At 44.3% G+C, this 7,156-nt stretch overlaps 1 long non-coding RNA gene across 1 annotated transcript; it reads left to right on the top strand.

Moving 5' to 3' along the window:
* The first annotated feature begins 2,409 nt into the window (after positions 1–2,409).
* Positions 2,410–6,287, top strand: LOC118364142 (uncharacterized). Its single transcript, XR_004821520.2, has 3 exons — positions 2,410–2,744; positions 4,959–5,044; positions 5,941–6,287. It is a non-coding gene; the product is annotated as an uncharacterized LOC118364142 (long non-coding RNA).
* The last annotated feature ends 869 nt before the right edge of the window (positions 6,288–7,156 follow it).

Here is a 7,156-nt window from a genome sequence, read left to right as displayed (position 1 = left end):
CATACTCATAATATAATAATAATAATATATGGCATTTAGCAGACGCTTTTATCCAAAGCGATTTACAGTCATGTGTGCATACATTCTACGTATGGGTGGTCCCGGGAATCGAACCCACTACCCTGGCGTTACAAGCGCCATGCTCTACCAACTGTGCCACAGAAGGACCACCCACTCATACTCATCTCATATGTATATACTGTATTCGATACCATCTACTGTATCTTGCCTATGCCGCTCTGTACCATCACTCATTCATATATCTTTATGTACATATTCTTTATCCCCCTACACTTGTGTGTATAAGACAGTAGTTTTGGAATTGTTAGTTAGATTACTTGTTGGTTATTACTGCATTGTCGGAACTAGAAGCACAAGCATTTCGCTACACCCGCATTAACATCTGCTAACCATGTGTATGTGACAAATACAATTTGATTTGATTTGATTACTGAGGACTGGTTTCCGTCTGGCCACTCTACCATGAAGGCTTGATTGGTGGAGTCCTGCAGAGATGGTTTTCCTTCTGGAATATTCTCCCATCTCCACAGAGGAACTCTGGAGCTCCTTCAGAGCACTTATCAAGAGAACATCTCTGGTCCTTCCTACTGCTGTCACGTCGGTTTGAAGGATCATGAGACAAATGCAAGAATGCGTAATAGGGTTTTCTATTAAGCCCAAATTACGGCATGCCGTGTAAAGGCACAGGGACGGTGACCAAACAAACACGTAACAAAACACAGGGTAGAAACCCAAAACAAAAGAGCGAAAGGAGTACCTCGAATAAATAACACACGCGCACAATGATTAACACATGGGACGAGACCCGTAATCATCTGTGCAATCCACAATGGCACGAAAGCCAAACACACATTACAGGTACTCACACGCACCAACAAACATTGTAACAATAATGAACAGCCCAATGGAAAGTATTAATCAGTGGGAATAGGTGACAGGTGTGCGTAATGAAAGTTCCAGAGGGATCGATGACAACTGCTTCTGATCTGAGGGTCTCCCTAAGCTCAAATGCTTTGTTTGTGAATTATGTCTGAGTGTTCCCCTGGCTATTCATAAATAAAAAGAAAAAAAGAAAATGGTGCCATTTGGTTCGTTTAATATAAGGGATTTGAAATGATTATTTTACTTTTGATACTTAAGTATATTTTAGCAATTACATTTACTTTTGATAAGTATATTTAAAACCAATTACTTTTACTCAAGTAGTATTTTACTGGGTGAATTTTACTTGAGTCATTTTCTATGAAGTTATCTTTTACTTTTACTCAAGTATGACTATTGGGTACTTTTTCACATCACTGATTCAAAGCCCTTAAAAATCTCATCTCAGTTTGAATCACTCCCTTTACACCAAAGGAATTGTGGGAAAACATTTGAGTGCGATTGTACGGCCACTTGGTCAGGCGACAAGATAATAATCTATGAGGTTGTGTTTGTGTCTAAATTGGGAGGAATAATATTGTACATTTTAGTGATTTAGAGCGACTTGGCGTTAGTGCATTCATCTTAAAGATAGCTAGGTGGGACAACCATAGCCATAGAAAGTACATTTTTCCTCAATAATGTAGCCATCAGTAGAGTCAGAGCTGGGGGAGGGGGGTGTTGAGGCGAGGAGGATAATTATTAAGATACTGTTTTCGGGAAGATGGGAAAGGACTCTGCTGTCCTAGCTTCAGGGGGAAGATGGTTCCACCATTGGGGTGTCAGGACAGAGAAGAGCTTGGACTGGGCTGAGCGGGAACTGCCTTTGCAGCGCCTGAGACGCCCAGCCCTGAGAGGGTGGAGAGGAGGATCAGGTTCATGGTGTTGAAAGTAGTGGATAGATCTAGGAGGATGAGAACAGAGGAGAGAGTCAGCTTTGGCAGTGCGGCGAGCCACCGTGACACAAAAGAGCAGTCTCGGATGAGTGACCCATCTTGAAGCATGACTGGTTAGGGTCAAGGATGAGGGAAGTCAGGAATGGGAGAAGGTCTCCAGAGTTGGTCTGGGGAAGGAAGGAGGGGATGGGGTCAAGCCGGCAGGTTGCTGGGCAGCCAGACCTCACTAGTCACAGGATGTCATCTGGAGAGAGGGGGGAGAAAGAGTTCAATGCATAGGGTAGTTATGTGAGAGTGAGACCAGTGGACTCAATAGGCTGAGTGAATGAGTAGCGGATGTCAACCTTTTTTTCAAAGTGGTTGACAAAGTCGTTCGCAGAAAGGGAGGGGGTGGAGGATTAAGGAGGGAGGAGAAAGTGGAAAAGAGTTTCCTAGGATTAGAGGCAGAAGCTTGAAATTTAGAGTGGTAGAATGCAGCTTTAGCAGCGGATATAGAGGAAGAGAAGATAGAGTGAGTCACTCAGCCATGGAGCAAGAGGGGAGGGCCGACCCGGACGGGAGGAAAGGGGACAGTGCAGGTCATAGGATGAGGAAAGGGAGGAAGGTAGGGTCGAAGAGGCAGAATCAGGAGACAGCAGGATTCAGCAGAAGGGAGAGATGATAGGATAGAAGAGGAGAGAGTGTGAAGATTCCGAAGGCGTATGACCATATGGGTAGGGGCTGAGAGGTTAAGGTTGGAGGAGAGGGAGACAAAAAAGGAAACAAAGTTGTGATCAAAGACCTGGAGGGGGGTTGAAGTGAGACTAGTGGGCGAGCAGCCTCTAGTAAAGATGACGTCAAGTGTACTGCCTGCCTTGTGAGTTGGAGGGGATTGGGAAAGGGTGAGGTCAAAAGCGGCAAGGAGAGGTAAGAGAGAGTTAGAAAGAAATGAATAAAGGCGGGGGGGGTCAATGTAAATTGTCCGGTGGCGATTTGATTAATTGTTCAGCAATCTTATGCCTTGGGGGTAGAAGCTGTTGAGGAGCCTTTTTGTCCTAGACCTGGTGCTCCGGTACCACTTGCCGTGCGGTAGCAGTCTATATCTTGGGTGACTGGAGTCTCTGACAATTTTATGGACTTTCCTTTGACACCGCCTATTGAATAGGTCCTGGATGGCAGGGAGCTTGGCGGTTGTGTTGTCAGCAAACTTAATGATGGTGTTGGAGTCGTTTTTGGCCACTCAGTCGTGGGTGAACAGGGAATACAGGAGAGGACTAAGTATACACCTCTGAGGGGCCCCAGTGTTAAGAATCAGCGTGGCAGACTTGTTGTTGCCTACTCTTACCACCTGGGTGCGGCCCGTCAGGAAGTCCAGGATCTAGTGCAGAGGGAGAGTCCTTAGCTTAGTGATGAGCTTCGTGGGCCCTATGGTGTTGAACGCTGAGCTGTAGTCAATGAACAGCATTCTCACATAGGTGTTCCTTTTGTCCAGGTGAGCAAGGGCAGTGTGGAGCGTGATTGAGATTGCGTCCTCTGTGGATCTGCTGGGGGCGGTGTGCGAGTTGGAGTGGGTCTAGGGTGTTCGGGAGGATGCTATTGATGTGAGCCATGACCAGCCTTTCAAAGTACTTCATGGCTATCGCCGTGAGTGGCACGGGGCGGAAATCATTTAGGCAAGTTACCTTCACTTCCTGGGACACAGGGACTACGGTGTTCTGCTTAAAACATGTAGCTATTACAGACTCGGTCAGGGAGAGGTTGAAAATGTCAGTGAAGACACTTGACAGTTGGTCAGCGCATGCTTTGAGTACACATCCTGGTAATCCATCTGGCCCAGCGGCTTTGTGAATGTTGACCTTTTAAAGGTTTTGTTCACATTGGCTACTGAGAGCATTATCACACAGTCATCCAGAATAGCTGGTGCTCTCGTGCATGCTTCAGTGTTGTATGCCTTGAACAAGAATAAAAGGCATTTAGCTCATCTGGTAGGCTCGCGTCACTCCGCAGCTCGCGTCTGGGTTTCTCTTTGTAACCTGTAATAGTTTTCAAGCCCTGCCACATCCAACGAGCGTCAGAGCTAGTGTAGTAGGATTCAATCTTAATCCTGTATTGACACTTTGCTTGTTTGATGGTTCGTCTGAGGACATAGCAGGCTTTCTTATAAGTGTCCGGATTAGTCTCTCGCTCCTTGAAAGAGGCAGCTCTAGCCTTTAGCTCAATGTTGCCTGTAATCCATGGCTTCTGGTTGGGATATGTACGTACAGTCACTGTGGGGATGACTTCGTCGATGCACTTATTGATGAAGCCGATGACTGAGGTGGTGTACTCCTCAATGCCATTGGATGAAACCGGGAACATATTCAAGTCTGTGCTAGCAAAACAGTCCTGTAGTGTAGCATCCGCGTCATCTGATCACTGGTACTTCCTGCTTTAGTTTTTGCTTGTAAGCAGGAATCAGAAGGATAGAATGATGGTCAGATGTGCCAAATGGAGGGCGGGGGAGAGCTCTGTATGCATCTTTGTGTGTGGAGCAAAGATGGTCTAGGATTTTTTTCTCTGGTTGCACATGTGACATGCTGGTAAAAATTTGGTAAAACTGATTTAAGTTTGCCTACATTAAAGTCCCCAGCCACTAGGAGCGCCGCTTCTGGGTGAGCATTGTCTTCTTTGCTTATGACCTTATAGAGTTGGTTGAGAGAGGTCTTAGTGCCAGCTTCGTTCTGTGGTGGTAAATAGATGGCTACGAATAATATAGATGATTACTCTCTTGGTAGATAGTGTGGTCTACAGCTTATCATAAGGTACTCTACCTCAGGCGAGTAATACCTTGAGACTTCTTTAATATTAGTCATCACGCACCAGCTGTTATTGACAAATAGCGTCTCTGTTCTGCCGGTGCATGGAAAATCCCGCTAGCTCTATATTGTCTGTGTTGTCATTCAGCCACGGTCTCGGTGAAACATAAGATGTTACAGTTTTTGATGTCCCATTGGTAGGATAAACTTAATCGTAGGTCATCAATTTTATTTTCCAATGATTGCACATTAGCAAGCAGAACAGATGGCAGTGGGAGTTTACCTACAGATTCTCAGAAAGCTTCCCGATCTCCAGTCCCTTTTCCTGTGTATTTTCTTCACACAGAAGGCGTGGATCTGAGCCTGTTCCAGTGAAAACAGGACATCCTTCTCGTCTGACTCATTAAAGGGAAAAGTTTATTCCAGTCCGCAGTGAGTAATCACAGTTCTGATGTCCAGAAGTTATTTTCGGTCGTAAGAGACGGTAGCAGTAACATTTTTAAAAAAATCTGCCATGTTCTTTGGCGCCATCCAGACATAACGTCTGTAAATAACTAGGTAAGATACTCAAGTGAGAGAGTGGTGTGGAGCCTTCCTCTCTTTCTTTCCTCAAACATCTCCACAGAACAACTCGGCAGAACCGTCTAAGTTCCGTCAACCTTCTTAGTATGCGACAAAACAGACACTGACACGACTGCCGCTTATAGCTGCCGCTGAGAAACCAGGGGACACTGAAGAACTAACACTAATTTCTAATTGCTTAGCAGAGGTGGAGAGCATACCTCCCTGTACTAATTACTGATTGGCTAGGAGAGGTGAAACCACTCCCCCTCCAATACAGCCACTGATTACCAAAATAAGTCACAAATTGCCCTGACCCTTGATCCTGGTTGATGGAAACAAAGCTTGAGTCGACATGTCAATCACTCTTTTCTAATACATCTAGAGAGAGAGAGAGAGAGAGAGAGAGAGAGAGAGAGAGAGAGAGAGAGAGAGAGAGAGAGAGAGAAACTCAGAGTAAACTCAAGGACCCATTCATCCTCTCTCAAGGGCCCATCAACAGTCGTAACTCTGCTGCTTTCAAACAAAGTGTTGCATCTGGTCTAGTTTGTGAGTTGTACAGAGATAGGTAAGAGGTCTTTACAAACTACAATTCTAAAAACTGTACCTTTATTTAATGTCTGAGTTAATAGTGTACAGGGGTATACAGTCTAAATGGCTTTTACACACTTTGTTTTACCTGTGCATTTCCCCACCTATCACAGAAAAATGCATTGGAAATATATATAAATCTCTCAGCGTGTGCTAACCCACTGTTTTACCACTAGGTCACTTGTAGAGCGAGAGAGAGGGGTGTGGTCAATGTTCCATGGCGTCCTCCTCCTCATCGTCACTACTGGTCTTCATCCAGGGCAGGGTCTGTTTCCCTTCCTCCCCCTCTGTCTCATCCCCTAGTTCCACCAGAAGCTACTCTATGTGCTCCAGAATGGGTCCGTCATCACAGCGCAACTTCACATACAGCTGGAGAGAGAGACACACACACAGAAATAAACATTTGTCACATACATACACGTTACCAAATGCCTCTTTCCTGGTGTATTGGACTCAGTGAAATACGCTGTGTAAACTTCTGACCCACTGGGAATGTAATGAAAGAAATAAAAGCTGAAATAAATCATTCTCTCCACTATTATTCTGTCATTTCACATTCTTAAAATAAAGTGGTGATCCTAACTGACCTAAAACAGGGAGTTTTTACTAGGATTAAATGTCAGGAATTGTGAAAAACTGAGTTTAAATGTATTTGGCTAAGGTGTATGTAAACTTCCGACTTCAACTGTATACAGTACACATACTGTATTCTTGACATAGCTCATCCTGTATAGCTACTGCTGTACATACCTTTTCCTATGTATATATTGTCCATGCTGTCTATACACACCATGTATTTATATTGCGGACTCTGACATTGCTCATTCTGATATTTCCACAGCTTTCTTAATTTTTCTTTTGTTTCTTATTTGTGTTTCAGTATTGTACTGTTGGACACTTACCGCACTTATGGCTCTAAAAACATAAGAATTTCACTCCACATGCTTTAGCATCTCCTAATCTGCATATGGCGACACTTTCATTTGATATGGAACCACACGCATCATTTGCACTGTTTAGAATGGTGTTTTCCTATAAATTGCATTTAGCAAATGTTTGAAAATGACATTTTATTGGCTGCTTTACATGAGTTGCATGTTCTGTTAAGATGAATTACCAAAAGCGTTCTACCTGGAACCAAAAAAGGTTCTCCTATGGGGACAACCCGAATAACCCTTTTTTCAAAGAGTGTACTCTTAAACACTCACCTGGCTCAACCCTCTCTTCCTACATTCTGCTTCTATAAAGCCTTAACGGTCCTTGAGAAACATTGAGAGGTGAGTGTTGTACACACACACACAACACTCACTCTCCTCGCTCTTCAGCTGTCATTCCTCTCCTCTCTCCCTTCTGTTAGCAAACTAAATAGCTAACAAAATCACTACATGGACT

Source organism: Oncorhynchus keta, chromosome 31 (genome assembly GCF_023373465.1).
Source record: "Oncorhynchus keta strain PuntledgeMale-10-30-2019 chromosome 31, Oket_V2, whole genome shotgun sequence".
NCBI lineage: Eukaryota > Metazoa > Chordata > Actinopteri > Salmoniformes > Salmonidae > Oncorhynchus > Oncorhynchus keta.
This window is presented reverse-complemented; position numbering and strand designations above follow the sequence as displayed.